The sequence below is a fragment of the Lupinus angustifolius genome, chromosome LG12 (assembly GCF_001865875.1).
Source record: "Lupinus angustifolius cultivar Tanjil chromosome LG12, LupAngTanjil_v1.0, whole genome shotgun sequence".
NCBI classification, from domain to species: domain Eukaryota; kingdom Viridiplantae; phylum Streptophyta; class Magnoliopsida; order Fabales; family Fabaceae; genus Lupinus; species Lupinus angustifolius.
This window is the reverse complement of record NC_032020.1, coordinates 1,656,350-1,673,960: the sequence shown is the minus strand read 5'-3', so window position 1 is coordinate 1,673,960 and position 17,611 is coordinate 1,656,350. Positions and strand designations below refer to the sequence as shown.

At 38.1% G+C, this 17,611-nt stretch overlaps 1 pseudogene; it reads left to right on the top strand.

Annotated features, from left to right (window-relative positions):
- Positions 11,316–17,611, top strand: part of LOC109361813 — a 6,858-nt pseudogene continuing 562 nt past the window's right edge.

Below are 17,611 nucleotides of genomic sequence, written 5' to 3'. Positions count from 1 at the left end.
CATGTTTTTCTTAAGATCTTACATTCATCGTTCATTCAATACTAGAGTCACCAATTGTTAGGCTGTGACAACCTAATCTCTTTTATGCTCGTAGTATTGTTTAAGTGATGAATATAAGTGTTTATGATTCTACCATTTTAGGATATACACTAAAAGGAGGATTTCAGACCATGGTGTTTGGGGTTAACCAAAGTAAAACATAAGAACTTGTCTAAGTAGTTCAAACTCAAAAGAAGATGAGAAATATATTTTCCTTATTCAAAAAGAATTTGTCTCCTCAAGAATTTGTTAATATTTTGTTTTATGTTTATTATGTTTACTTGCTCATATTCACATTCAAACCATCAAAATATGTTCAACTCCATTATTAGTGCATTGACATATTGATATGATTCATTTTATTAGGCAATTCCTTGTGGTTCGACATAACCCTATACTATACTACAATTGAATCTTGAAAGAGGTGTAAATTGTAACATATAGTAAAGTGTTATCAATAAATTTTATTTGTTGAAAACACCTTTTAATATAAAAAAGTGATGAATCTTACTTACTAACTTTTATTATTGTTATTTACCTTCCGCATTTTATTTATTCTTTAACACCAACCTTTTCCATAAGGAAGAAGTTTGATTTGTTAATAAAATGAACCCGAAAAGGAATAAATGAATAGAAGGTCACTTAATTTATTATTCTTTTGTTCTTTATTTATTTATTTGTATCTAACAACTAACTATTCATCACTTTTATATATTAGAATACCATTAAACCGATGTTGGAATTTATTCCACAAAATCGAGATGGTATTCAAAGGTATTAAATAATTATGTAATAGGTAATTGCTTCGATACCATTATACCGACGTTGGAATTTATTCTAACAAAGCCGAGATGGGACAAAGAAGGAATGACTTATTACATGATTATTAAGAAAGTAAGTTGTAACTGGAATATTCTTGAAACCATTATACCGGCGTTGATTTATTTTAACAAAGCCGAGATGATGAACAAAGAATAAAACCGAGTTCTCTTACTTACAAAAGGAACATAACGAAAATGAGAGTATTAGTCTTTCAACAAATTGATACTGCTGTCAGGATGATTTGTTGAGAGGAGAATACTCCCAACACTAAAGTAAACCGATACACCGCGTTTCAACACCAATCCTATTATAAAGGATGGATTAATTCTTGATGAAGAAGACTTGCTAAGTTCCCTTTTAAAGGAGGATTGTTTTACCAAAGCAATAACCAATACTGAGCACTTGAAAATGGATGATACTATATCCTCTCAAGAAGAGAATATTCATTCTGATTTACCCAAAGAATGGAGAACTCATCGAGGCCACACTATTGATAACATCATTGACGATACAAGTAAGGGTGTCACTACTCGTTTAAAGCTAAATGACGCTTGTTTCAACATGACTTTCACTTCTCAAATAGAACCTTCCAAGATTGATGATATAATCGAGGATGAACACTGAATTCTTACTATGAAAGAAGAGTTGAACCATTTTGAGAGAAATGAAGTTTGGGAACTTGTTCCTAGACCAGAAAATAGGTATATTATAGGAACTCGTTGAGTATTCTGCAAAAAATGAGATGAATATGGAATTATTGTTAGAAATGAAGCCAGACTGGTGGCACAAAGATACAATCAGGAAGAAGGAATAGATTTTGATGAAACCTTCGCACCGGTTGTTAGACTTCAAGCTATTCGGTTGTTACTTGCATATGCTTTCTCTTTAAATTCTCAGTTATATCAAATAGACGTAAAGAGTGCATTTCTTAATAGTTATATATAAGAAGACATGTTTATAGAACAACCTCCAGGTTTTGAAGACTACAAACATCTTTGTCATGTTTATAAACTAAAGAAAGCTCTCTCTATGGCTTAAAGCAAGCTTCGCGTGCATGATATGATCTTCCAAAAAACTTCTGTTCTTGAAAAAGGTTTTACCAAAGGCTAGGTCGACACTACACTTTTTATTAAGAAAATAAATCATCATACTCTTCAAATATATGTAGATGATATTATTTTTGGTTCTACTAATGAGATTAAACCTTGTGTAGTGATTTTGGCAAAATGATGCAAGGGGAGTTTGAAATGTCTATGATGGGGAAGCTAAATTACTTCCTTGGATTACAAATCAAACAACTCAAGGATGGTATTTTTGTGAGTCAATTCAAATACTGCAAAGACTTGCTGAAATGATTTGAAATGGATACTGCAAGCCAATTGCCACTCCCATGAGTTCTGGTACATATATTGATACAGAGGAAGCTGGAAAATGCATTGATATATCAAAGTATCGATGTATGATTGGTTCCCTAATTTATTTAACTACCAGTAGGCCTGATATAATATTTAGTGTCTGTTTATGTGCTCGGTATCAATCTAAAGCAAAAGAGTCACATTTAGTTGCTATCAAAAGAATCATTAAATATATAAAAGGCACACCTGACATTGGATTATGGTATCCAAAATGAAGTGTATGTGATTTGGTTGGATATTAAGATTCAAATTTTTTTGGATGCAAAACTGAGAGAGTAAGTACAAGTGGTACTTGCCATATATTAGGAAATGCACTGGTCACATGGTCATGCAAGAAGCAAGCTTGTGTCCCCCTAAGTACTGTTGCGGCATAATACATAGCGGTAGGTAGTTGTTGTGGCTTAAACAAAAAGTACAATATTATGGCTTAGACTTAGGATGCATTCCTCTAAAATGTGACAATACTAGTACTATAAATCTCACAAAGAATACAGTAATGCATTCTAGAACCAAACACATAGATATACGACGCAACTTCCTTAGGGACCATGTCCAAAAGAATGATGTATCTGTAGAATTTGTTAATACTCATGACCAACTAGCAGATATATTCACTAAACCCTTGGCAAAAGAACCATTCTATAAAATTAGACGTGAATTAGGCATACTTGATTAAGCTTACCTGACTTAAATGCTTATTCATGATTACATGTTTGCTTCATTATGCTTATAATATGCCTACTTGTATTTACAATTGCTTAAATCTCTTCAAAATTTTAGAAAACATGGATATGTAATCGATTACATATGTTCACTAACCGATTACCATGCATTAGTATGCCTGAAAATTCAAAATTTTGGGTTCAGTAGCTAATTAATCTAGAGAGTAACCAATTGCAGCATTGAGCAGGAAGCTTCAGTAATCAATTACCCACCTGTGTAATCAATTACTTAAGGTGTCTGTTTGAAATTTGGGAATTGTTTTATGTTGAGTAATCGATTATTCAATGTGAGTAACCGATTACTCTGGGCATTATTTAAGTTTTCCTCCTCATTTTTCAAATTCTTCCTCTACAAACGCTCATTTTCGTGTTTACCCTAAAGTTTCCTTAAAATCTTCATTTTTTATCCGATTTGTGTAATTTTTGAGTCGTTTCAAATCACATTTTGAATTATAAACACTTCTATTCCATAGATTACGTGTTTAGTGGCCCCAATCAAAAATTCCTAAATCTCTCAAATCTAAAAACCTGACTTTTCAAAAACCGCAATCAATGGCTTTATCATCAAGAGCTAAGAAGCAACGTACATGTGTGTCTCAAAGAAATCAAGGAGCATCATCTTCTGAGGCTAACCCTTTGCATTTGGCACGTCTTCTTGCAAATGATGTTCAACACAAAACATTCTCAGAGCATTTTCTTGGACGCTCCATCTTTGCTCCTAAGGCAACAAGATCTCTTTGATTTCTTTGAGGAATCAAAAGCCTACTATCCTGAACTTGTTAAAGTATTTTACTGTAACTTGAACTTTTTGAAAAATCATCTAACATCCTATGTGAAAAGAAAAGAAATTATTTTGGATATTAAGACCTTCAGTTCAATTTGTTGTAACATACCTTCTCAAGGTAGCATAAAAGTTTTCAGTCTTGCATGCGATTGGGATAATTATGATAGAAAATAGTTCTACTACTCCATTTGTAGATTCTCTAAAAGGGAAATTGAAATACATAAGTAAATGACTTCATTACTTTTTGAGCTATGTCATTCTTTCAAAATACTCAAATCAATGACATGGAACTGCAGTTTATGTATGTCTTAAGCATAACCTTTCAATCAATTGGGCTAACACGGTAATAAGACATATATGGCATGTTTGAGAATCTCACAGCCTTCTGCCTTATGCAATCTTCATAACCAACATTCTGGAGCATTTTGATGTATCCACTACTGGTGAATCCAAAGTCACACTTGATGCACGTGATAGTAAGATCAATGTGGATGTGATCCACAAAATGGGCATCTTTTGAGATCCCATTGATAGACTCTATAAGCATCAAAGTGATAGACATGTTGCACCTTCTGATCCTAATGTGAATGCCTCTGCTAAACCTCCTGAATGTCAACCTTCTGAATTTCATGTCGAGTCTTCTTCATCTGTTCACATGCCTACTAATCAGATGATTAGGATGAGTTATTCTCTCTTTGAGGCTACATATCAAATTGGATGGATGCTTTGGACGCTTAGAATCAACAAGTCCAATTCGAGCTGCAATGTCTTTCTTATAAGATCAATAGCATGGACCTTGATGACAATAGCATTGAACCTGAATCTTAGAACTTTTGTTGTCAAGGAATTATGTGCGTAATGTTGCATGATTGTGAACATTTGTTGTTTTTATTGTTTTGTTGTCTTTGTGGTTATGGTTTGAACAATGCTTGAACATATTTTAATTTACTACTATGCTATGTTGATTACTATTATGATTGTTATATACATATTGTATACTATATATACTATGTTGGACTCTTGGTTTTTTGATAAGTGCCAAAAATGCTTAAATTTCATACACTTTTTATGGCACTCATAAGTGCCAAAAATGCCTAAAATTCATATACTTTTTATGGCACTTATCCTTGGATAAATTAAGAAAATCAACTTAATTCAACACTTTTTGGCTAAAATATCACAATCTTGTATATATGCCTTGTGTATTTCTTTATATTATATTTTTGTAGAATTTTGATTAAAAAGAGAAGAATTAATCAAATGCAAATAAAATGCTTAAAAGAGGCCAAATTGATCCATACATGATATGCTTAAGCTTGATATGGCAAGTTATGTGCTTAGCCTTAAGCATGACTCAACAAGACTTGGCCTATGTGAAAAAATATGGAGTCAACTTGAAGCTGCTAACTAAGCAGCTTAGCATGGACCATGCCCACGCCTAGCTGACCTGGACCCAACCTGACACGGTAAATATCGAACCTGGCATGGTCAATACCCAACCTGACACAATCATTTAAATTCTGCAACTAACTATTTATTGCTTTATTTATTCTTTATACCAACCCTTCAAAAGAAGTGGTGCGATTAACTTCTAACTTTATTCTTTTGTCATTTTATTATTCTTTGATATCATCCTTTCATAAGAAATGGTATGAGTAATTTAATAAAATGAGACTGACCTTATTGGTATGGTTAAAAGAAACCCGAAAAGGGAGTAAATAAATAAAGTTACTAACTAATTAAATATCACTCATTATCACTTGTACTAATTTGCTAAATTCATACCATTAAACCGGCGTTGGAATTTATTCCAACAAAGCCGAGATGATATGAAATTACTAATAATTTAATAAATTATGTTTTTGATTAAAGGAACATTCTTGAAACCATTATCCCGACGTTGAAATTTATTTCATAAAAGAAAAGATGACGAGCAAAGAATCGACATGTCATTAAATAAAACAATCAGAAACTTACTGCCTCAAAATAAAGCAAAGCAGTCAATAACTCTTTCAACAAATTGGCGTTGTTGTTAGAGAATTGCTAAAAAATAGAATTTATTATTTATTATGTTATATTATTAATAATTTTGCACAAAAATATTTTTTACTTTTGTACAAATTATTTTGAATTTGTAAATTATAAATATTGTTTATTCTTAACCACTAACCTTCCTTATGAAAAAAAAAACAGAAAAATTTCTTTTACTGCATGCATTATAGGAACGACCATGGTTTGGTGATATAGCCAACTACAAGGCCTCGGGAATAATTCCTGATCATTTCAACTATCAGCAAAAGCAAACATTTCTCACAGAATTCAACCATTATGTTTGGGATGAGCCACATTTATTCAAAGAAGGAACTGACAACATCATTCGAAGATGCGTTAATTCAACCAAGGCCCAGAAATTATGAGAGATGTGATGAATAATATTACATATTCTTATTAATGATAAAAACTGAATAATATATCATCGTACAACTAACTATTAGACCAATTAATACGTTTATTATCAAATGTTATTTTTCTTCCCTTAGGTAGTTATTTAATTTATATTGAAAAAAACTATAATTTTTCACCTCATTAAAGTTTTGTGACACTTTTCCTACTGAGTTTTAATATTATAGTTCAAATTAATTGGATTTTAATTTTTTCTATTATGATTGAAAAATCAAATTCGAAATTGAATTTTTCTTGTAGCTTTTAAATATTTTTCAATAAAAAAGACTACCACGATTTCATTTGTCTATTTTCATTAAAAAATCATTTTCGAAATTAAAAAATTCATTTCATTTTCTACAACTTTTAAAATATTTATTTAAAAAAACACATAATATCATGTTTAGGTTTCCTATTTTCATTAAAAAAATCAAAATTTCCATTTATTTTTATTATGTGTTTGAAGAAATAAAAACACGATTAACACATGTGTTCTTAACAATGCAAATGTATGGGTAACATGTATGCTTTTATTATGCAAATGCACGGCTAACATGTGTGTTCTTAATAATGCAAATGTAAATGTCATATGTCTGTTTTTTACCATGTGAATGCCTGAGTCACAAATATGTTCTTAACCATGTGAATACACATGCAATATGTGTAATCTTAATCATACGGCAAAATAAAATTGTCCAGTACTAATGCACGGGTAGTTCAATAAATAAACTAAAGATTATTGGATTTTGATTTGACTAGACTGAGTTCAACCTAAAAGGTAAAATTTTAATTTGATAGTATGAGATTGAATCATCTATCATATTAAACTAATAACATGTTGAATGATGATATGTTATCATCTTATCTCTGGAGTAATGCCCTTCTAATTATTGTTTAGTATGTATTAATGAGGTTTTGTTTCAAAATATATATTTTGTAGGAGTATCAAAAATGAAAACAAGGAAATGGATGTGGATAAAGATATTTAAGTGTCAAGAATATACCTAACAATATAGGTAAACGATTGTAAATGGGAAAGTAAAAAATGGGCAAATTGAGGATTACTATTGGGGGATATGGTTACTTAGTGTTCTTTACTTAAAAATTTATATAGTTTCTTGACTTAATAAAAGAAATATCATGCAATAAGGTTAAAAACAATATTCTTATATATTAATCAAACATGTAAAACAAAAATTGTAGTTTCAGTTGAAAAATCGAAGTTGAACACCCGTGCAGTGGGTTTTCCAACTAGTTAAGCAAACCTTAATATATATATATAAGAGGAGACTTCCTCCCACGTTCTGGGAGACTTCCTCTCAATTTCTTGGCATCCTTAAGTCTATAACATGGCAAACACAAACTTCATTCCATGGAGCTTCCTCTAGGATTCTTCAACTGCTCCACCAGAGAAGAAAATAACGAATGTTCAAGTAAAGAAATCATTCGTGCAAGCTCTAAAATATTCGTGTGACATAGCAGTCTCACAACTTCCCCAACCATGTATAAAGGGGGACGCCATTACTATCAAGATACCGGAGGAGGAATATTAAGTCGGTCTGCAGAGATGTAAGAACCACCTTCATGGTAGGCTCATATTCGCGAAAGGGGATACCCCTTTGAAATTTGTAGATCTTAAAGCTAAACTCCAGGATATGTGGAGTATGCTTGGTAAATGGAACATGGTGTCCCTTGGACGTGGCTATTATGAGTTCTCCTTCTCCTCTGTGGATGATATGAGGAGTGTTTGCTCCATAGGTACATGGAACTTACGACCGGGTTTTCTAAGACTCTTCCTTTGGTCTCCGGATTTGAATCCAAGTTTACAGAGACTCTCTCACTCTCAATGCTGGGTGAAGATTCAGGGACTCCCACAAGAATACTGGAGCCCTAAAATAATCTTCTCAATAGCAGGGGGTATTGGTACTCCCATCTCTCTTGATGATGCAACAACTAATAGAACCTTTGGTCACTTTGCCAAAGTTCTAGTTGATATAAACTTGAAAGCTAAACTTCCTAATCAAATCCTAGTGGAAAGAGAGGGGTTTACTTTTTTTGTCAATATTGAATATGAAAATTTGCCGGAATTCTGTAATGGATGCCAAACCGTAGGCCATATGATTTCTAATTGCAGGAGAGTGGAAAAGAAAGTGCACGCTGAGGGACCTACCAAACTCAAGCAGAAAATTCCTCATTCTAAGGAGCCTGCATTGGAGCCGGAATTGGAGAAGATTGATGACCTGGTAATTGACCTCGAGTTTGATAACAGGGGACAGAATCTAGACAACATAGAAAGGGTGATGCTCTCCCCTGGAATTGATCCTTCAATTGTTGCTCTCGAAGTTGAGGAAGTGGAGGACTCTAGAGTAGAAGATACTTTTGCCGAGGTCCCTACTCATAGAGTCGTGAACCCAGGGATGGAGAATATTGTAGTTCAAGCAGAGGAAGAGATGGAAAATCATGTCGTGATCAATGATATGAAAATAGTAGGGAGATTATGGGATGAAGAGGACACAGAAGATTTGTTGGAGGAGGGATCCTTTACTTCAGTGATATCCAAATCTCAGAAAAAGAAAATGAAAAAGAGGACCAATGCTGAAAAGGTCCATTATACCCGTAGGGGTGGATATCTAAATTATAATCAATGAAAGTTCTTTTCTGGAACTGCAGAGGGTTGGGTAATCCCAAAACTAAGTTGGTTTTGAAAACTTTGTGTTTAGTTAATAAGTCGGATTTGGTTTTTCTGGCTGAACCCATGATTGCGGTGGGGGATGTTAATAATTTGTTCTGGGCAGAGTTACGGCTTTCTGTTTTTGCTTCGAATGATATGGGGCCTAGGTTGCCCAATATTTGGGGTCTTTGCAATGAAAAAACATCTTGCCGAAATGGTGGAACAAGGAAATTGGGAGCTATTCAAACTCGCTTTTGCTCTAGCAGTATATGGTATGGTCCTATTTCCTTTCGTTTATGATATGGTAGACCAAGCGGCGATCGATGTCTTCGCCAAAGTCAAGAGGTTCAGAGTTAACCCCGTTCCAGCAATAGTCGCAGAAACTCTCTTATCTTTCCAAAGGTGTCATGAAAAAGGCTACCACAAGGTCCGGTGTTGTGTACATTTGCTCTATGTGTGGATGATTACCTGGTTTGTGCATCACCAATATCCAGATTGGAGCAGGTACCCCCTGCGCCGGTTCAGAAATATTACAATTAAACCTATGGAACTGGCGGATTGGAAGAAACTGTTCAAAGAGGTAACCCCTAGGAATTTTGGAACATAGTGTTGCTTATATGACAAACATCAGGCAGTGATGTACTCATGTGGAGACTTTCCGAACATGATATTGGTGGGCCCCCGAGGATGCATCTCTTTCACCCCAGCCTTAGTACTGGGACAACTGAAATGGGGGATGAATCTGGTACCTCAAGAAAAGTTGCAGGGGATCACAGTCTGGTATAGGGACGGGGGAACTACCCGAGAAGTTCTCATATCTGTGAGGAATGCTCTGAGGAGTATCCGTCTATGTGGGAAGAATGAGCTTGGAGAACACCAAGCCTATTACACTGAAGAGTACAAATGCTGGAGGAATGAAAGGACGAAATATGTTATGTTGCCACCATCTGAGTCATCAAAAGAACCGATCGGGCCATCCCATAACGAACTACTACTCGTTAGTCAGAACAAACTTCTGGAATCAGAGTTGGAAGAGGCCCGAGATGAAGTAGAGAAATAAAAATTGATGGTGGAGAAGCTTAACAAACCATCGCTGCACAGAAGAAGGAGGAAGTCAGCTTGAAGCGAGACTATGCCAGCATGTGCTCTTCATCCGACAAATTTCGCCTGATCCGAGCTAGCAAAGAAAAAGACAAAAAAATAACAGATTTGACCAGGTCGGAGAAAGAAAAAGATGAACAGATAGCCGACATGGTTGATCAACTGAAGGCCCGAGGGCAAGCCCTACATACTGCTCAAAGGGATGTTCACACACTGAAAGCAAAAATAGAGAATATGCAGGCCAACCAAAAAGATGGGAGCCAAATGGGGGCTATCTTAAAAGAGTATCAGGAAGCCTTGATGTGAGCTAGGGAAAGAGAGGATCAACTGAATGTTGCATTGGATGCTCGTTTCCATGCATTGGCTTAGGCAAATCGCGATAAAACCCATCTTTCTGAACGAATGAAGGACCTTGAGGAAGCCTACAATGAGTTAAATGCCAAACATCATGAGTGGTCACACAACTGGGAGAATATGCTCCAGGAGTGTAAATGGGACAAGGAGAAATGGGAAGGAAGATGCAGGCAAATCATCGAGGGTCTTGGGGACTTTGCTGATGATTGGTTGAGAGACTTTGATGATGCCCGCCATGAGGTGGAAATGTACCCTGATACAAGCCTACGCCCCGCCATGAGAACCTTCTATAAAGCATGTGATAAGTTGGCTTGGAAACTCAGAAGGTGGAGAACTGCTGCATCTGGAGAATATTGAGCATTTTATGTTTTTTTATCCTTTGTGAAAAATAAAAAGAGAAAGAGAATGAATAAAGGAAAACTGTAGTCCTACTTATGAATATGAATAAAAAATTTCTCCTTTTCTCAGAGTTTATCCGAGTTGTTATCTATACAAGTATCATAAGGGTTCATCATCTTATCTAATCTGCAAGTAAAAAGTCCTGACAGAGTAAAAACATATTGTAATTAGATACAATCTTGGTCTGAAACCTAGAGTTTCTTCTAACGATTGGTATCAAATGTAAACGGTCTTGCGGACTACGCTCCCAAGATTACCAAATACATGACAAGATGTTTAATGGTAGTGATCCACAATGAGAGAATAAGCCTAGATGCAAACAAGGTCCAAAGCCTAGAGTTTCCTCTGAGTATTGTCATCAACGCAAGAGAAACTATTGGGGTGCGCCTCGTAGTCAGCGAATGCGGGTCAAGATGTCTTACTATACCAAGCTTCTCGAAGACAAAGAAATCTTTTTGCTTTCATTTTTATCATTTATTTTTCAACTTTTTATTTTTCAAAATAATTCAGGTTCTGTAATCATTGCGCACCAACATCCTTACAATACCCGATCAAAAACAAAGACCATGGCCGACCAGAAAGCTACTACTGGAGGGAATCCCGAGGTGATTAAGCTGAAAGAGCAAATAGCACTGATGATGAGAATGATGGTAGCCATGCAGCAAGAAATGGCATCTGGAAATTCTTCTGCAGCAGATAAGCGGGCCCAATCCGCACGTAATGCCAATGAAGGAGGGCACAACCAAGAGTCTGCCTCTAAGCACCAGGGTGCATCACAAGGACATACCTCGTCAAACAAAGAAAACTCACAACACACTGACCAACATGACTCGGATGACGATCCTAACTACCATGGTCCCAAGAATGATAGAAACACTGCCGGACATCAAACTAGTAAAGACAATCAGCGCGATGATAAAGGGAAGGGGAAGGAAGATGAAATGTGGGACATCATTAATGAAAGGCTTAAAGTTGTGGAAGGGGCTAACTGTCCCGATTTAAAGAACGCTTTTAAAATGTGTCTGGTCCCAGATGTCGTTCTTCTTCCTAAATTCAAGGTTCCCGAATTCGAAAAGTATGATGGGACTACATGCCCGAAGAGCCATCTTCATATGTACGCCCGGAAAATATCAGCGTACCATAATGATGATAAGCTGCTGATTCATTGCTTTCAAGATAGCCTTGTGGGGATCGCCACTTTGTGGTACATCCGCCTCGAAAGCAAGCACATTAAGACCTTCCTGGATCTTTCTAATGCCTTCATAAGGCAGTACAAAGTCAATGAGGACTCTGCGCCGGACCGCAACAAGCTTCAAAACATGACGAAACCGGCAAGTGAATCATTCAGGGAATATGCACAGAGATGGAGAGGAGTGGCCTCACAAGTCTTACCCCGTCTGGAGGAAGAAGAGCAGATCACTATCTTCATCAATACTCTCCCTAACCCTTTCTTCGACAAGATGATTGGGAATAATACATCTGATTTCAATTCATTGATTAGAGTAGGAGACAGAATTGAGCAAAACATGAAAACGGGAAAGATTGCCGCCGAACAAACCGGAGAGCCCAAAAGGCCCAACTACATGAAGAAAAAAGAAACCGAAGCCCACTACATAGACGGAGAACCCCAAAAGACATCAAACAAGATAAACAACAATCCCCGTTCATATACACACCGCCCTCAACACAACCAAACACCATACCAACCGAGCCCGCAAAACACATACCAGATCCCATACCAACCAATAGCCTACATTAACCACAGCCGCCCACCACTTCAACAAAACACAACCTTTCAATACAACAAACCACAACCTTTCAATACAACAAACCACAACCAAACCTCTATCAACCCAGGCCCAACTATCAGCCAAATAACCAAGCCCAAAACCATCATCCACCCGCGCAATACCAAGCTCAGGAAAGAAGGACTTTCGACCCTATCCCTATGACCTATGCCGAACTATTCGCCACCTTACAAACAGAGCGCATCCTAGCACCCATTCTAGGAAGAGTCCCAAATACTATGGCCGCATGGTACAACCCCAATGTCAATTGTGCTTACCATTCGGGAGTAGTAGGGCATTCAATCAAAACTTGTAAGGCATTAAAACACAGAGTGCATGATCTTATCGATTCCGGATGGTTATTGAAATTCAAAGACGATGTTCCCACTATCACAAACAACCCTTTGCCCAATCATGGGAACCAGGGGGTGAATGTCTTAGAGTGGGATGAGGCAGACACTATTATTGACAGGGTGGAAGACATAAAGACACCCCTAAAGATCATATTTTTGGAGATGTGCAAAAGAGGTCTGGTGAAGTGTACACAAGATGGTCAACATGAAGGTGACGTTTGCATGCTACATCGGACTACAGACCATAACATAGAAGAATGTTCGAAGTTCAGGTCATTGATACAAGAATTATTGGACTCCCGGTTGTTGAGGATCGGAAGGCGAAATGAATGTTCTGACATATGTGTCATTGAAAAAGACGAGGAAAGTCCGAGTCCGGTCATTATAAGGAAGTTTGTACCAGTATTCAACATACCTACTGGCACACCATCATATGCAGCTCCGCCCCGATGGGCGCCTCATTTGAGAAATATGGGTCATGAGGTAGCAAGACAACCGAGTCCATTCCCATATCAATCAGACAGAGCCGTCCCTTGGAAGTATCGGGAAGAAGTCGGAAAAATGCCAGTTCCAACAAATGAAGTTGTCCACTTGGCCGGGGTAGGAAATATGACAAGGACGGAATGGTTTATAACCCTGTTGAGATAGCCATTAAAGTCATCAATGCGTCTAAAGGCAAAGAAAAAGTTGATAAGCTAGTAGATACCAGTTCTGGAGCAGCCTGGGTTGAGATCCCTCCATTTGATGTTGAGAGAGAAGTCACAGATGATGAAGCTTGTGAGTTCTTGCGATTCATCAGGCAAAGCGAGTACCAAATAGTTGACCAGTTGAGCCGCACTCCAGCCAAGGTATCGTTGTTGTCTTTACTGATGAATTCAGAAGCTCACAGAAAGGTCCTACTGAAAGTGCTGAACCAGGCCCATGTCGACCATGATATAAGTACTAGCAAATTAGATGGTATCGTCAATAATATCATGGTCGATAACTTTATCTCCTTCAGCAATGAGGAAATACCGAGTGAAGGAACAGGGCACACCCGTCCTCTCCACATCTCCATCATGTACACAGATTTTGTAATAGGAAGGGTGTTGATAGACAATGGTACGTTGCTCAATGTGATAACCAAGAGGACATTGTCTAAATTACGAGTGGACGACTCAGCCATAAAACCCAGTTCAACAGTTGTTCGAGCCTTCGATGGAGCCCGAAGGGATGTGCTGGGAGAAATCGAGCTACCCGTGAAGATTGGGCCGTGTAATTTCCAGATCCTATTTCAGGTCATGGATATCAATCTGTCGTTCAGCTGTCTTTTGGGAAGGCCATGGATCCATTCCATCGGCGCTATACCTTCCTCATTGCATCAAAAGGTGAAGTTTATCGCGGGGGGCAAGTTGATAACCATCATGGGTGAAGAAGACATTATGGTGTCTCAGCTTAGTGATACCCCATNCTTCCAATAGGAGAGGACATCCTAAACTCAATCTGCCACCCTCTAATGTCTCCATTAACATGGCGAGGGTCATGCTAAAGAAAGGATTCCAGCCAGGAAAAGGTTTGGGGAGATGCAGTCAGGGGATTGAAAACACCATAACCCTCCCAATTAATAATGGTCGATATGGATTGGGCTATAAACCCAGCAAAGCTGATGAGGACCGACTGGCAGAGGAAAAGAAGAGAAGTACCACTCGTCCGGGGCATTACAGAAATAATAGCAGAAGGATTCCCATCCCCCACATCAGTCAGAGTTTTGTGAGTGCAGGCTTCCCAGAACAGAAATTGATTGCAATGATGAGTGAAGACCAGCCAGATGATGATTTCAGTCAGGTGTACCAGTGCCCTCCAGGCATGATCTTGGACAATTGGACCAGAAAGGATGTTGCTAGCTGTATTTATGGGCCAATGTAATTGAAAATGTTTTAACATTTCTAAACTTGTTTGGTCACCATTTGCCTAGCCCTGGGCATTTGGATCTCGTGTTAATAAGGGCATGTTTTTACTTTCATCAGTGTGATTTCTAATAAAACAAACCATCGCATTTCATTCCATTTCTTGAACAATTTTATATTGCACTTTCTGCCTAAACAAATCAATAAATTAACCTGATATAAACCAATAAACCATAATGCAGATCTGACATCAAATCTATATCTAATGACATCATTAATAATCACTTGCCAAATTTTGATCACTCGATAAATCAAGCAGAGGAAGGTGACAGTGACGAAGACTGCGAAGTGTCACCGGAATTGCTGAGATTAGTCAAACAAGAAAGCCAAGAAATTCAGCCTCATGGGGAACCCGTCGAGTTGGTGAATCTGGGTTCAGAGGAAGAAAAGAAGGAGGTTCGGGTAGGCACAATCATGGATAGAACTGAGCAAGGAAAACTCATCGCGCTTCTACATGAATACAAGGATGTATTCGCTTGGTCATATGACGAGATGCCAGGTCTAGATCGAGATTTAGTGGAACACAAACTGCCACTAAAGGAAGACTATAAACCAGTAAAACAAAAACTGCGAAGGATGAGGCCAGACATATCCTTAAGGGTCAAAGAGGAAGTGGAAAAATGGTTGGAAGCCAAGTTCGTGACAGTCTCTACATACCCCGAATGGGTGGCCAACATAGTTGCAGTGCCAAAGAAAGGGGGAAACTCCGGATATGTGTTGACTATAGAGACCTTAATCGGGCTAGTCCAAAGGATGACTTTCTTGTGCCACACATCGATGTTCTAGTCGATAGTACAACCGATCATGCTTTATTCTCATTCATGGATGGATACTCCGGGTACCACCAGATTAAGATGGCTTCGGAGGACATAGATAAAACAACCTTCATTACCCCATGGGGTACCTTCCGATATCTAGTGATGCCATTCGGGTTAAAAAATGCTATGGCCACCTATCAAAGGGCCATGATCGCCATTTTTCCTGATATGATGCACACGGAGATCGAGGTCTATGTCGACGATATCATTTTCAAATCCAAATCGGAAGAAGAGCATGTCCCCAATCTGCGAAAGCTCTTTGAGATGTTACGAAAGTATCAGCTCAAGTTGAACCCAGCTAAATGCAGCTTTGGAGTGAAATCTGGCAAAGTCTTGGGCTTCATTGTTAGTCAGAAAGGCATAGAGGTTGATCCTGAAAAAATCAGAGCCATCACCGAAATGCCAGCCCCTAAGACGGAGAAAGAAGTCAGAGGGTTCTTGGGTCGGCTGAACTACATCTCCCGGTTCATATCTCAACTAACTGCAACTTGTGAACCCATATTCAAGCTATTGAGGAAGAATCAAGTAGTGAAATGGAATGATGACTGCCAAACAGCGTTCAAAAAAATCAAGCAATACTTGACAAAACCGCCGATATTGATGCCCCCAGTCCCAGGCTGACCCCTAATCATGTATCTGACAGTGCTGGACGAGTCCATGGGTTGTATTCTAGGACAACATGATGAGTTAGGGAAGAAAGAGCAGATCATTTATTACCTGAGCAAGAAATTCAATGATTGTGAGAAGAGGTATTCTCTGTTGGAGCGCACTTGTTGTGCCTTAGCTTGGGCTGCACGTCNCGCGTCGTCTCAGGCAATACATGTTGAGCCACACTACTTGGTTGGTATCTAAAATGGATCCAATTAAGTACATATTTGAGAAGCCTATTATGACGGGGAGAATTGCTAGATAGCAAGTACTATTATCCGAGTATGATATTGTGTATGTCACCCAGAAGGCAATAAAAGGAAGTGTCCTTGCCGATTATCTCGCCAGCCAACCTATAAACAAAGGGGATTTGATTAATGGGGAATTCCCCGATGAAGGGATTATGATGATATCTCCAGGCACTGAAATAGAAGGAGATAGATGGACTCTGGTGTTCGATGGGGCTTCCAATATACCCGGACACGGAATAGGGGCAGTATTGATCTCCCTAGAGAATAAATTCATCCTGATTACTGCTCGGCTATGCTTTGACTGCACCAACAACATCGCGGAGTATGAGGCATGTGTCTTGGGTTTGGAGGCGGCCTTGGAGTCAAGAATTAAATCCATAGAAGTATTCGGAGACTCTGCTCTAGTGATTCATCAAGTAAAAGGGGAATGGGAGACCAGAGATTCTAAGTTGATACCATATAGAGATCATGTCCAAAAGTTGATCGATCGATTCGAGGAAATAGACTTTTACCATATCCCAAGGGAAGATAATCGGTTGGCTGATGCTTTGGCAACTTTGTCCTCCATGTTCCAGATAGGTGAAAAGGAAATGCCAATTATCAGAATATCAAGCAAAGATCAGCCTGCATACTGCTGTGAAATCGAATCCGAGTCTGATGGAAAGCCTTGGTACCATGACATAATGACATACCTCAAGAGCAAAGAGTATCCTCCTGAGGCCACAGAAAATGATAAAAGGACTCGACGAAGGTTAGCTATGGGCTTCTTTCTAAACGCAAACGTGTTGTACAAAAGAAACCATGACATGACGCTACTGAGGTGTGTAGAAGCCAAGGAAGCAGAGAAAATCATCCAAGACATACATGAAGGAATGTTTGGGACCCATACGAATGGGCACTCAATGGCTTGGAAAATCTTGAGAACAGGCTATTTCTGGTTAACAATGGAAAGTGATTGTTGCGATCATGTACGAAAATGTCACAAATGCCAGATTTATGCTGATAATATTAATGCACCTCCCAGCCTGCTAAATGTTTTGTCTGCCCCATGGCCGTTTT